This window comes from Macrobrachium rosenbergii, chromosome 30 (assembly GCF_040412425.1).
Source record: "Macrobrachium rosenbergii isolate ZJJX-2024 chromosome 30, ASM4041242v1, whole genome shotgun sequence".
NCBI lineage: Eukaryota > Metazoa > Arthropoda > Malacostraca > Decapoda > Palaemonidae > Macrobrachium > Macrobrachium rosenbergii.
Window position 1 is genome coordinate 34,626,675 of NC_089770.1, and position 15,897 is coordinate 34,642,571.

A 15,897-nucleotide genomic window follows, 5' to 3' on the forward strand; every position below is an offset into this window, starting at 1 on the left:
AGTGATAGAAAACGATCAGGCAAAGATCCTCTGGGACTGTGGTATCAGAACAGATAGGATGATACGTGCCAATAGACCAGACTTTGACGCTGATTGACAAAATCAAGAAGAAAGTATCATTCACTGATGTGGCAATACCATGGGACACCAGAGTAGATGAGAAAGAAAGAGAAAAAATTGATAAGTATCAAGACCTGAAAATCCAAATAAGAAGGATATGGGATATGCCAGTGGAAATTGTACCCATAATCATAGGAACACTAAGCACAATCCTAAGATCCCTGAAAAGGAGTCTGGAGGAACTAGATGCCGAAGTAGCTCCAGGACTCATGCAGAAGAGTGTGCTACTAGAAATAGCGCACATAAGTGAGAAAAGTGATGGACTTCTTCTAGTAGCCGAGGCAGGATGCAACTATAAACCCCTACTAGCACTATAAATACCACCAGTCGAATAGGATGACTGAGATAGAAAATAATAATAATAATAATAATAATAATAATAATAATAATAATAATAATAATGTTTCTTTACTATTATACATATGGTTTTACGATTTTGTTATATTTGTACCAACAGTGCTATTGCTGTTGATAGGCAAAAGTTAAATTACACCGAACAGCCCACCAGCGGCCTTTCGTAACCAATTATCCTTGCAAAATGAATTATTTGGAAGGCCTACACGGTTTACAAGGTAATGTGCATAATAGGCGCCTCTCATAATGAAATAAACATTCTCACATCACCGCTTCATGAATGAAATTCCACTCCAATGCAATTAGCTTCGTCGGACAATAAATAGATACAAATCACTTGTGGTTTTGTACAAACACAAACCTTCGCATAGTATGGAAATGCGCTTTCAATATTTCTCTTTGTCAACCGGTGTCGTGTTTTTTTTTTTTTTTTTTACCTCACGTGTGTTCTAACTCGATGATGGCAAGTTAAAACCTGGAATCTAATTTCATTAATTGTCTGCTGCACCGTCGGGTTATCTACGTTAGCCTTTAGATTAACAGATGATCAAATTTTTATGAGATATTATTATTCCTCTAGTTTGGATGCACGGTCCTGATCAGTTTGGTAATTTTATGCCTTGTTTTAGTGAATGTAATTGTTTTTATCTTAATAATATTTTCCTACAGGTAAGGAAAAATGCTTTTAATGAAATCTTGCTGATATTGACCAATATGTGACCTTGAATAGATGTGTGTCATTATAGAGAGAGAGAGAGAGAGAGAGAGAGAGAGAGCTGTGACTGCAGTGTCCCTGTTTGTCTCCTCGCCTTTGTGTCCTATGGGGATGTAAGACTCGCAGCACACGATGAGGTTTTGGTATCAAAAGAAAGTTGGAAGAAGCTTTGAGATAACGGCAGATCGTATTTTGTTCGTAATAACCGATGAAGGAGAAGTCTTCAAATATTACAAGTGCTTTTCCTTTCATTTAATTAAATATTACCTTGTTTATTATACACTATGAGAACATGGACATCTACGTGATTTGAATTCTGTTGACTTCCGACAAATCCCATTATTTTTGAAGTTAAAGTCTAAAAGGATTAATTTGCATCCCATTTATGTAACAACTTTCTTTCCTGAAAATATTTTCTAGTTATCTCAAAGAAAGAACAGTTTATCTTATTTCATTGCAGCTCTCCCTTTGAGACAGGCTCCCTGCCACTCCTTGTTTTTCACCCAAAACCGAACAATAGGGTCTGAGCACCTTTACCTTGTACACATCCTAAGCCTTTCCGTAACGACACTATTAGCTTTTTCAGTGGTTTTAATGGAGCAATCTTATTTTGATTGTTCCCTTGTTTTACCTGGCCTCCTGTGTTTGTTTTTGGTGTGGTGAGTTGACGTCTGTCGCCTTGTTTCAGACAGAGTCAGTCGGGTTTAGCATAGCAGCGAGTCAGGTTCTGGAGGGTGGAACGACCAGTCAGGTTCAGAGCGGCAGAGAGTCAGGTCCAGGGCAGCAGTGAGTCAGCAGTTGGGGTAGCAGCAGCAGGTATTCGTACCTGAAAGTCAGGTTCAGAGTGGCAGAGAGTCAGGTCCAGGGTAGTAGTGGGTCACTTTGGGGAGCAGCAGCAGGTATTCGTACCTGAAAGTCAGGTACAGAGTGGCAGGGAGTCAGGTCCAGGGCAGCAGCAAGTCAGGTCCAGGGCACCAGCGAGTCAGCAGTTGGGGTAGCAGCAGCAGGTATTTGTACCTGGAAGTCAGATTCAGAGCGGCAGAGAGTCAGGCCCAGGGCAGCAGTGAGTCAGCAGTTGGGGTAGCAGCAGCAGGTATTCGTACCTGAAAGTCAGGTTCAGAGTGGCAGAGAGTCAAGTCCAGGGCAACAGCAAGTCAGGTCCAGGGCACCAGCGAGTCAGCAGTTGGGGTAGCAGCAACAGGTATTGGTGCCTGAAAGTCAGGTTCAGAGTGGCAGAGAGTCAGGTCCAGGGCAACAGCAAGTCAGGTCCAGGGCACCAGCGAGTCAGCATTGGGGTAGCAGCAACACGTATTCATACCTGAAAGGCAGGTCCAGAGTGGCAGAGAGTCAGGTCCAGGGCAGCAGTGGGTCAGTTTGGGGAGCAGCAGCAGGTATTCTTACCTGAAAGTCAGGTCCAGAGTGGCAGAGAGTCAGATCCAGGGCAGCAGCAAGTCAGGTCCAGGGCACCAGCGAGTCAGCAGTTGGGGTAGCAGCAACACGTATTCATACCTGAAAGGCAGGTCCAGAGTGGCAGAGTCAGGTCCAGGGCAGCAGTGGGTCAGTTTGGGGAGCAGCATTAGGTATTCTTACCTGAAAGTCAGGTCCAGAGTGGCAGAGAGTCAGATCCAGGGCAGCAGCAAGTCAGGTCAGGGCACCAGCAAGTCAGCAGTTGGGGTAGCAGCAGCAGGTATTTGTACTTGAAAGTCAGGCTCAGAGCGGCAGAGAGTCAGGTCCAGGGCAGCAGTGAGTCAGCAGTTGGGGTAGCAGCAACAGGTATTGGTGCCTGAAAGTCAGGTTCAGAGTGGCAGAGAGTCAGGTCCAGGGCAGCAACAAGTCAGGTCCAGGGCACCAGCGAGTCAGCAGTTGGGGGTAGCAGCAACACGTATTCGTACCTGAAAGGCAGGTCCAGAGTGGCAGAGAGTCAGGTCCAGGGCACCAGTAGTGGGTCAGTTGGGGTAGCAGCAACAGGTATTGGTGCCTGAAAGTCAGGTTCAGAGTGGCAGAGAGTCAGGTCCAGGGCAACAGCAAGTCAGGTCAGGGCACCAGCAAGTCAGCAGTTGGGGTAGCAGCAGCAGGTATTTGTACTTGAAAGTCAGGCTCAGAGCGGCAGAGAGTCAGGTCCAGGGCATCAGTGAGTCAGCAGTTGGGGTAGCAGCAACAGGTATTGGTGCCTGAAAGTCAGGTTCAGAGTGGCAGAGCGTCAGGTCCAGGGCAACAGCAAGTCAGGTCCAGGGCACCAGCGAGTCAGCAGTTGGGGTAGCAGCAACACGTATTCATACCTGAAAGGCAGGTCCAGAGTGGCAGAGAGTCAGGTCCAGGGCAGCAGTGGGTCAGTTTGGGGAGCAGCAGCAGGTATTCTTACCTGAAAGTCAGGTTCAGAGTGGCAGAGAGTCAGATCCAGGGCAGCAGCAAGTCAGGTCCAGGGCACCAGCAAGTCAGCAGTTGGGGTAGCAGCAGCAGGTATTTGTACTTGAAAGTCAGGCTCAGAGCGGCAGAGAGTCAGGTCCAGGGCAGCAGTGAGTCAGCAGTTGGGGTAGCAGCAACAGGTATTGGTGCCTGAAAGTCAGGTTCAGAGTGGCAGAGAGTCAGGTCCAGGGCAACAGCAAGTCAGGTCAAGGGCACCAGCGAGTCAGCAGTTGGGGTAGCAGCAACACGTATTCGTACCTGAAAGGCAGGTCCAGAGTGGCAGAGAGTCAGGTCCAGGGCAGTAATGGGTCAGTTTGGGGAGCAGCAGCAGCAGGTATTCTTACCTGAAAGTCAGGTCCAGAGTGGCAGAGAGTCAGGTCCAGGGCAGCAGCAAGTCAGGTCCAGGGCACCAGCAAGTCAGCAGTTGGGGTAGCAGCAGCAGGTATTTGTACCTGAAAGTCAGGCTCAGAGCGGCAGAGAGTCAGGTCCAGGGCAGCAGTGAGTCAGCAGTTGGGGTAGCAGCAGCAGGTATTGGTGCCTGAAAGTCAGGTTCAGAGTGGCAGAGAGTCAGGTCCAGGGCAACAGCAAGTCAGGTCCAGGGCACCAGCAAGTCAGCAGTTGGGGTAGCAGCAGCAGGTATTTGTACTTGAAAGTCAGGCTCAGAGCGGCAGAGAGTCAGGTCCAGGGCAGCAGTGAGTCAGCAGTTGGGGTAGCAGCAGCAGGTATTGGTGCCTGAAAGTCAGGTTCAGAGTGGCGGAGAGTCAGGTCCAGGGCAATAGAAAGTCAGGTCCAGGGCAACAGCAAGTCAGGTCCAGGGCACCAGCGAGTCAGCAGTTGGGGTAGCAGCAGCAGGTATTTGTACCTGAAAGTTAGGTTCAGAGCAGCAGAGAGTTAGGTCCAGGGCAGCAGTGAGTTAGCAGTTGGGGTAGCAGCAGCAGGTATTTGTACCTGAAAGTTAGGTTCAGAGCGGCAGAGAGTCAGGTCCAGGGCAGCAGCGAGTCAGCAGTTGGGGTAGCAGCAGCTGGTATTCGTATCCGAAAGTCAGGTTCAGAGTGGCAGAGAGTCAGGTCCAGGGCACCAGCGAGTCAGCAGTTGGGGTAGCAGCAGCAGGCATTCGTACCTGAAAGTCAGGTTCAGGGCGGCAGAGAGTCAGGTCCAGGGCAGTAGTGGGTCAGTTTGGGGAGCAGCAGCAGGTATTCGTACCTGAAAGTCAGGTCCAGTGCAGCAGCAAGTCTCAGCAGCAGAGCAGCGGAGAGCATTTTTTGGATGCGATGGTTGTCGCCTTGACTCTGTCGTGGGCGTCCAGTGTTGGAGAACTGTTCCTGTGGAGTAGACTGTTGTTGTGACGGCTCTTGTCCTGCAGTGTTGGTTTTACAGCTCTTGATTTATTCCTTTATGCTGCTTGTTAATTCTTGTTGCTATTGTTATTTATGATATTAAGCTGCCTGTGTATTATTATGATTCTTTTGAATTGTTTAATTACGTGAATTTTATGTTGCTGCCTCATGTGTTTGTTTATTGATTTGGTCATTTTAAGTTTTTTTTCTCTCCTGGACCTGACTCACTTGTAAATTTTGTAAATAATAAATTAATATTAAGGTTACTTTTTGGTTTTGTTTTGCTCCTTCCTCCTTTGTTTGTCACCTCTCGTTAGTCGTTACAGCCCAATTGCTTGTTTGGCTAGAACCTGTTGATCTCGAGGTAGTGAGATCATAAGAGAGACTCTAAATCTGTCCTTATGACCTACTGACTGAAAGATCTTTCTTCAAGATAATCCCTTACTTCTTGGAGCAGGGATTAAACAGGAATTGCCATCCACGGCCAGGGCACTTGAATTGCTTGGGGCCATGAACACCGGCAGTAAACCAAGGTCACATAAGCTCGACCCCGGGTCAACAACCGGAGAGAAGCAACCCGGACATGCCAACAGTAACACGCTACCAGCGTGTCCCCTGAGCGTACCTCACCCCGCTTTTATCCGGCAGAGAGCCTAATCATCCAAGAGTCAATCTGAGTGCCCCTCGAAAAGTCCCACTTGATCGAGACTCCACTGATCCTTTATTCACGAAATTTCTACTCAGGAATTAAGGTACTTTTTGGTTAGAAGGTTTTTCAGTCCATTTTTTTGTTCTTTTTCTCATTCTGTTCTGTTCCTTCACTTACCATGTGCTAAGACCGTTGAATTATTGTTGGTAACCATTTATCAGTGTTAATTAGTAAATTACCTGATCATAACGTAACATCATTCATCTCAATCCGTCAGCAATCCCTTTGTAAAGACTTAGATTGTACATTGGGCTTTAAGTGATCTTGTGATTTCTCCACACTTGCAGAAGAGTCGTGTGCATCGCTGTAAAACACATGCTTTCACTGTACCCACGCCCATCAATCAAGCCTTAAGCTGATTTTATTGTTACCTCACTATTTATTGTGTGGCACCCTAGTTTTTAAATTCTTGTTTCATTTGGCATGTATGGCTCTTTGTAACTGGTAATTCTGATTCATATCAATACATGTAATTAATCTAGACAGAATTTCTCTCCTGAGACCTTCCTTCGATTGACATCTCTTTAACGTAATTCTTTTTTTGTTATGTACATGTTGGTCCCCAGCTAGACGCAGCAAAGCCAAGGTGAGAGTAAAGATAACCAACACTCATAACAATATGTATATGTATATAAAATCCTTCATCACTTCAACTGCCCCATAACATAAAACCAAAGAGTGTTAGAAGTGACAAGAGCTAAAAAGTAATACTATTGCTCATATTTACAATGTTTTTACTCATACAAATGCTATTAGCCATTCATTCCATGATTTGTTCAAAGAGTATTACTCAGTGATAATATATATATATATATATAATATATATATATATATATATATATATATATATATATATATATATATATATATATATATATATATATATATATATATATTATGTGTGTGTGTGTGTATGTGTGTGTGTGTGTTGCGTGTATGTGTTATATATATATCTATATATATATATATATGTATATAAATATAATATATATATAAATATATATATATATATATATATATATATATATATATATATATATATATATATATATATATATATATATATTATACACATATATATACATTTTCACCGGTTGGGTCTCGTTGGAGGATGAAGGGGGTTATATTAAATTACTGCCTTAAGGCCAACCAAGAATACCAACCTGTAACCAAAAGAAAAGGGAAAAATGAGTAACTTACCTTGGCAGTACCATTATTTAAGGAGCAATGTGAAGGTCGCCATGTTAAATGATTAGCAATTTACGTTAAACTGAACTTATTTACAGAAAAACAACCAAGGGTGTAATCTGAAAGGCTGATGGTACAGCAAGTAAACTCAGATAAGAAAAAAAATGCAAATTTGAACTGCTCAGTAATTCTCAGCAACTGACGAGTTGAGTTCGTCTTGAATGATTGGGCCCTCTTGCGGGCAACGAAAGGTAGGGGAACAGGCTATGGCTCCCCAGACTGCGTACCAGGGAAGTTTACGTCTATTGTAATGGCAATACTTTTAAGATGATTTGAGGCACAGGCTAGCGAACTGGATCGGGATATTCAATGTCCTGGAAAAGAATTCCAGAATTAGCATGCACTTATACACAAAATCAGTTCTCCCTCGTTACCAAACAATGCACCATGGAGGATTTGATTAATTAGCTTAATTGGCCCGAATTAACACTATGGAGGGAGTAGTTTGTTAAGGTTCTTGATGCTTTACTTAAACACAAGACAATTCAAGGAATGGTTTTTTTGGGGGGCTGGTCTTTGTGAACAAAGGAAAGGCCAGAAGTGGAAATGAAATGACAAAAATCTTGGAGAATAAAGGAAAGAATTTCACTAGAATGAACAGAGGGGTACTGGAGAAAGATTGCTACTCAGACCTACCTGCTCCAGGCTTATAGGGGCTCCTGTATAAAACGTCGAAATGCAGAATGAGCATCATCTGCCGCCAGTCCAGATTGAGAGGAAAAATGTCCTACTTCTCCCCACGAAAACCAGAGCGTCTCTGTTTGCCCTCTCGTGTTGTCTTCGTGGGCGCTGGGCGTATGTGCGTCTGTACGCGAGCTGGGCACATCTGAAAGCAAGTCTTAGGCCAGTAAAAGTGTCACAGGCAAAGCAGTCTTATAACCAAGGACCTAAAGCTTAAGTTAGCAGCCTTCCCTTTGAGGGGCCTACGCCTCTAATGATTATAATTTTCCTAAAACTACGCTGTTCTTGCTATCTCAAAATGGGGGGAAATCTAGAAGTGTTCTTTAGCCGGGGGTGTGAAGAGGGGGCTATTGTCCTGATTTCCGGTCAGGTGTGGAGAGGACTTCTTTCTTGGTTCAAAACAAGCGTCACCCTACCTTGTCCAGCCATGTTAGCTGGCTAACATTCAGATAGCTCATTCAAATTTTTGCTGGCTAAGAGGGAGGAATGACTTGAAGCTCTTTTAATTAGAAGTTCAAATTATATATATATATATATACACTGAAATCAACGTTTTTGCTATATTTCCTTAGTTTTGTTTTCCACAAGAGTAAAGAGGTCAGTTTGAAATCGTTACACTTAAATCACACTTCTCACTGTCATATTTATCACAATCACACACTATCGTACTTTTCACTACACTATCACACTTATCTACACATCACACATTCATCACTATCACATTCATCATATCAATCTTATCACTATCACACCATTATCATACTTACCACTATCACACTTATTACTGTTATACCTATCATACATATCACAATTATACTTATCACTATATATATATATCATTGTCAGTATATCACTGTCACACTTAAATATCAACTCTTATACAATACTTATCAGTCACCTTCTATCACTGTCACTCTTTCTTCTTTTTCATCTGTTTACTTAACTGCGCTGTTTCTTCACTCCCATTCTTACTTATCACTAAAATTTATATCTCCTGTACCACTATCATTTATGTTTCTCAAAACATCATTATTATAACTTATCACTTCATATTTATCACCATCTCTAACACCTTAATATCTCTATCACCTCCCCATCAATCTTGGCCTCATTTATCACCATCACCCTTCAGTTATCCTCAATATTATGGTCACCATCACTCTGTATTTATCACCATCACATCTAACACCTTCACACTTATCGCTATCATACTATCACTCATGTCTGTCATAATTATCACCACCATACTTTCATATTTGTTTATCCCAAAAAAATAACGGTTCGAGCAACGCCAGAACCTCATTACAGATTAGAATCATAACAAATGTTTCATTGTACAGAGATTAAATAGTGGCATTATTATTAGAAATTATTATCTTTCATTTACTATATTTCTCATTAGCTGTTTAGGGAGGAATCGGTGTAGGTAAAATATAAAAGGAAAATAATTATAACAAATAACTTGATTATTTGGAAGGATCGATTCTTGAATCAAAGCTGAAGGGTGGAGGGAAAAGATTAGGTCGGTTTAAGGAGTTAAGTTGGAGGAAGTCAAAGAATGCATTTTCGATTTTCCTTCTACTTTGAATTGGGAAACCAAATGTACCTTCTGAGTGATCTTTTTCTTTTTCCCATTCTTTGTTTTTATATCTCCCGGATTTATGTTTCTCAGAACATAGATTATAAGATTATCATCTCTTAATCTACCTCTCGTTCATTGCCTTAGACGCCAGGCCTTTTGTTTGAAGCTTTTTGCAAGAGCATTAATTAATAATATTATTATTATTATTATTATTTACGCGTCAAATAATGCGGAATCGGAGGAAAGTGTTGGGCAAATGTGTCTGAAGTTTTTGTAGCTGTTTTTAATAAATAATAGTCTTCTCTAATATCATTAATAATAATAATAATAATAATAATAATAATAATAATAATAATAATAATAATAACTATTATTATTATTATTATTATTATTATTATTATGTTATTATTATTATTATTATTATTAATCAAATTATTATTATTATCTTAAAATTTTTGCATGTGCGTATAAATATGGGTTATCATTATGATCATTATCAGAAAAATGTCAAAATTCGTTATAGATTTTCTATCCAGACTTCCCCTGCTCTTTACCCAGTTAGAGTAACTTCCTTATCTTATCTTCTATCTTTACTTTTTTTTTGTTTTAAAGTTCCACAAACAAACGGGTAGAAGACATTATATTAAAAATCGGCAATAAACGATTTTTGTTATCTGTGATTTAAACAAGCTTTTTGTAAAATGGTTAAACAATTTGAGACTTAAATTAAGCGACACATTACAATTAATCATTATTATCAGCTTTTATAAAATCTGCAAACAATTAATGATGGCAAGTGAAGAGTTTTCTTACAATTAATCATTAGTTTTTCTTACAATTAAGGAAGCTTTTCCTTACAAAAATACACAATTAATCATAGGTTTTCTCAATGAACAGGTTTTCCTTACAATTAATCATTTTTGAGGTTTTCCTTACAATTAATCATTTTACCGGAAAGGTTTTCCTTACAATTAATCTGACACACCAAAAAAATTTTATTAACCAAAAACAATTAATCATTTTTATAAAATGGACAATTAAATAAAAAAATTAATTTTGTGAGACACACCAGGATTTTCATAACAATTAATCATGTAAGAGTTGACACACATAAAAATCATTTTTAGAGACACAAGGTTTTCCTACAATTAAATAAACATGGTTTTCCTTACAATTAATCAGGAAATGCTACAAAATATTTTGTTACACCAGGTTTTCTTACAATTAATCATTTTTATGTACAATTAATCATTTGTGAGACCACCAGGTTTTCCTTACAATTAATTTTCATAGTCACCAGGTACAATTAATCATTTTGTGAGACACACCAGGTTTTCCTTACAATTAATCATTTTGTGAGACACACCAGGTTTTCCTTACAATTAATCATTTTGTGAGACACACCAGGTTTTCCTTACAATTAATCTTATAAAAATAAAAGCGTTGCGACAACTATGGAAGGAAATGCTACAAATATTTTTTTTTTTTTTTGTAACATTTTCCATGTTTTGACACTTTTATCTTTATAGTCAATGATTTATGATTTTAGCTAACGTCCATTTTAATAAAAGCGAGTTTAATTTTTTTTGATACTTTTAGTCATAAAATAGCCGATTTATAATTGTAGCTAACGAAACGAATATAAGCCAAAGAAGGTTTGAAAATTCAGTAGAGTTAATAATTTATTTTACCCAGTCAAAGAAGGTATGAAAATCCGTAGTTATTCACTTCATACAAATCCTGAGATACTGGGAGAGGTCACTGGAGGGTCACTAGAAGTCACTGCTGACATACCGATCATGTAAGGTTGCATTGTCACCGGGATTGAATAATCATGCAAAATTTGAAGTCCATCGGACAAAGGGAACAGGTCAAAAATTGAGTTGCAAGATTTGACCATGACAAAAGACAAAAAAGCAAGCTGAATAAAAGCGTATAAAAACGGCCAATTCATCAACCAGGCGAATTTCCGTTAGTTACGCTGGAAAGGAGTTAGCTCATACCATGAGTAAAAAAACATGGATCTTTACAAAGAATTTACTCCCCATTTTTCCTTTCCTCCTGCTTCCTTGGTGCAATTTAACAAAGTGGAAAATAAATTACGATGTATTATATTTCTTTAACAGAGTCGTTGGCAAGTGGGAAGTTTGGAATGGCGATTGTACATAGATTATTCTTTAGATTATTCTTCTGTTTCCCGGGGTGAAAGGAGTTTCGGAATTTATAAAATCCTTGTGGAAAAGTATATCTTCTATTGAAAAACATTGAAAGGTTTTCCACATAGGATTAGTTGTGATTTAATATCAAAATGTAGTAAGGTTGCACTGCTTGATCATAGTTATCAGTCGCGTTATGTATTTTTGCTCTGTGGTTTTCTAAATTTGTCCTATCATTTCTTATGCTGAATGCCACGGGGTTTATCTCTTATAGTGAATGAGTTAACGTTTAGAGAACTGTATGTTTTCTTCTTATGAAGTATTTATAAATAAAAAATACATATATAGATATATATATATATATATATATATATATATATATATATATATATATATATATATATATATATATATATATATATATATATATATATATATATATATATATATATATAAACTACTTCTGTTTTGTTCTTCCCATTAGACCTTAAAAAAGATGAAGCAAATGATTGAATGTTACTGAAATGAAGACCAGCAGTCGTTAAAGGCTTTGCAATGTAGGTGTTGAGGACTGAATATGTAATTAAATATTATTTAGCTCACTGATTAGGATAGAGAGGGTTAGAATTCGTATGTCTCCTATCAAAGGTGCAAGACTGATCTCTGACTTAAAAAAAAAATTAGTTTTTGTTTTAACATGCATGCAAACAACAAGGCAGCCTCCCCCCCCATTTTTTTTTTTTTTTTTTTTTTTTTTTTTGAACAGTTGGCCATGGAGTTTCATGTCGCTCTGCCAATAAAAATCCGCTGTCGCCTCACAAACTATTGGCTGCCTTTCAGATTCTCAATAAAATTCCTTTTACACCTCAGCCCACATGGGCGATAATCCCTAATCCAGTGAACAAAAGCGATATTCAAAAGGGCCAGAAAGCCTTCCAGGCTAAACACTCACACTATATAGCGTCGCGATGCATGACGCAAAGGTGTATGAATTGATGACTAGTATTATGGTATCTCACTGACGAACTTTTCGAGCTTTTTGAGTGAAGAAGCTTTTGACTAAAAGCCACAGGATTTGAAACTGACGAACCTTTGATTTGAATGAGATGCCTGAAAGGGTAATGCCTTCAGCAGATGATCCTAGTTCGGTTTTCCTTCCGTTCTAAAGGCTCCATAAAAATCACTTGCAACTCTCATGAAGCATCCAGCATTAAATGTCCCCAGACTCGATGAATACTGGGGAAGTTCAGTGCGTCTATAGAAATCCTCCAAACGCATGAAATGTAAAGGAGAGAGAGAGAGAGAGAGAGAGAGAGAGAGAGAGAGAGAGAGAGAGAGAGAGAGAGAGAGAGAGAGTGTTCCTATTCATATCCAAACGAACTGAAATCAGCTTTGAATCCCATTTTAAGAAACGGGAGTAAAATCAACAGTAAAACCCGATAGCAACCTGACAGCCGTTATAAACCAGACATCAAGTCCAATTGCATTTGGCAGAGGCAGAATGAAAGCGAATAAGTAGACACACTGAGGGTAGATGGTCACAAGACAGAAATATATGGCGACGACGAACAAGCGGAAACAGTCTTCAGAATACAACTCATTCTAACATAAACGGTATTTGTATGAGATAACAATACCTATTTTTGACGTAAGCTGACCTATGACATGTATTCAGCGTTTCTTGTTTCTGATAAACAGCATATTTTTCACAGCCTTCACTGAATGTATAGATACGTATTAAAAAAATGCCTTGGAAAAAACTTCGACTGCAGAACTTCAGAAATTAAATATATAAACGTACAAAATTATCCTCGCGCACCCATTCTCGTTGGCTAAGTGGGAAAAGTCCTCACACATGTTTATGCATTTTTCTTATGGAACAAAATACGAAGAAAGATCCTGGAGCCTTTTTCCTCGATTCCACTCCTATATGAACGAATGCGGTGACTTTTCTTTTCAGAAATTGGGAAATGGAAGAACAGGGAAAACGGATTCCGTTGAAACCCCTGAGGTGAGATCTGCTCTGTTAGTTTCCTCGTTTCACGTAGGCCTACACTTGTGGGAGGTAGCAACTTTCTCAGGAGAGAGAAAGAGGAGTGAATTTCCTCAGTACCAACTTCTCTCAGAAAAGAGAGAAAGAGAGAATGAGCAAGTAGGTCTACATTTCTGGGAGGTAGCAACTTTTCTCAGGAAAGAGAGGCAAAGAGTGAATAAGTGAATAACTTCAGAATGAACAAGTGATGTAACTTCTTTCAGGGAAAAGAGAATGAATAACAGAGCGATTGATGTATAGATGAAGATACAAAAAAATGAGTGACAGATAAAGAGTAGAGAGCAGCAAAATACGCATAAAATTATCTGAATAAGTAAATAGGAACTGGCATCTTTCCACCCCAACAAAAAATATCGCTGAGTTTAGCATCAACTAAAGCAACAGAAAAACTCAGATAAAAATTCGTAACGTTAAGGACATATCATATCCCACGTTTTAGGACCTTTGGCTATATGATAACTAAAAAGGGTAAAATAATAGCAGCACTGATGCTGCCATCATTGTTGCAAAACTTATAGTATGGGAGCCAATGGATATTTTGGGTGTTGAAAGGGCCCCAGATTCACCAAGTTGATTTTGCTAGGGGATGCCTTTTGCCATCATCTTAGCAAGGGTAGACATTCTCAAACCTGGCAGTAATGTTACTATTCAATGGTTTGTGAAAAATTCTAGCCCCATCAGATGCGTCAAAAATAAGGTGTAGGGGAAACTAGAATTGTAATATCTTTTCAATGAAATAACGTATAGACATGGACGAACACTCAAAATGTAGTCTTGGACACATTCTACATTTTGAATGCAAACCTGACATGATATGACAAAGCTCAAGGTCACCCTAGGTCAGTTAGCAATGAATTTGACCCCTTCTTAAAATTTGGACCCTCTAATAGGAAGCACATGCATATAAAAGCAGGATTTTTATTCAACATCGATTTTTATTGTATTTGCATTGACTACACAGTAGAAAAGGTTTCTCAAAACGGCAGTGCTCAGTTATATATAAATTGTCTTTAAAACCCTGTTACAAATTATGCTAGGATTAAAAAAAAATAACCGAAAATGGCATTTCCCTAACTTGTGACAAACTCTTAAAACAGGCAACTATTAGTTGCAAACATTCATAGTAATTAATTTTAAGTGTCCATTAGGTTTGATAGGGTAGTCAAGTAGAGGGGAAAAGGCAATGTTGTTAAGAGGAGGTCCACTAAATAAAAAATATCCAAAAAACCAACACTTATTTCAATTGTTCAAAGGGTTTTTGCCTTTGGTTTCATCTAGTGATTTACATTTGTAATAAGGACAACATACAATGCCTGATTGTCTACAACTACAGCATACAATAGCACAGGATATACATGTGCATGCCATGGGAAAATTACCTGGTATCACAATTTGGAGTCTATCAGGTTGAATGTTGCCATCAATTTCTGTGTACCTAAAGTTTTGTGGATCTAACTGCTGGATGTCTAAGCAATGCAACTGTTGGTATGTTCCAAATAAAGCCCTGCAGATGTATTCCTGTTGCACAAATTGTGGGAGTTAGGTTCAAGATTGTCTTCTTGCTATGATAATATAGATGGTACCTTAATTCATCAGTGAGTTTTGACTTTGTACCTGGTTTATACACATTTACAAGGAACTCTTCAGCCATCTCTAGGTTTATGATGTTAGGATCCTTTCCAGTGTTTTGGAGATATTGTGCAGCATTAGACCTCAGGGCAAATGATTTCCCACCAAATTTGCTTATGGAATCACATCCAGTAAGGTGATGAAGAGCTATCATTGTGCTGGAGACTTTGCGCCCTTGTCTTTCCGCTAATATGTGCAGCGGAACATATTGTGTTTCCCACTCCAGTTCGCATCCACAATTCTTGTAGTCCATGGCCTTTCAAAATATCCCGGTAGTACAGTGCCAGTACCTTGACATCAGTATCATTAGATAGTAGCACAATTCTTGTTGATCCATGCTGAACAGCATGCAGGGCATGTGGTATCAACTATACATCTGCCTCTTCAAGGTCAACGTTAAGCTCTGAAACTGGGCAGATGTCCTGGATGGAAGACATGTGACAGTCTTCTGGTAGGTCTGTTGTAGGATGGTTTCTGGAAGCAACTGCTGCAGCTTTCCTTTATTAGTGGGAGAAGCCCAGAAGGCATCCATTGAAACTGTGAGATGTGTTTCAGAAGCAACTACATTTAAGTCAGTTGGCTTGCAGCAACTTCTTCTGGCCCTCTCACTGTCCTTGACAGACCCCTCAACATATGTATTGAAAACAAGTCAATGCGATTGGAACCACTGCATAGTCCCTGTGCCATATTAACAAAACTTTTACAAAGTTCACCAAATGGCATTACAGGAGCTGTACACATTAGACGGAGATAACATCACATCTGTTATGCTTGTGGCATTAGCATCTGCCCATTCTGTTGGTTGGGTATAGTCATCTTTTTTTAAGACTTTTCAAGTTCATTACTCAAACTACTTGTATTTGGTTTAAACATCAGTCCCTGTCCATCAAACAGATAGCCGTTTTCC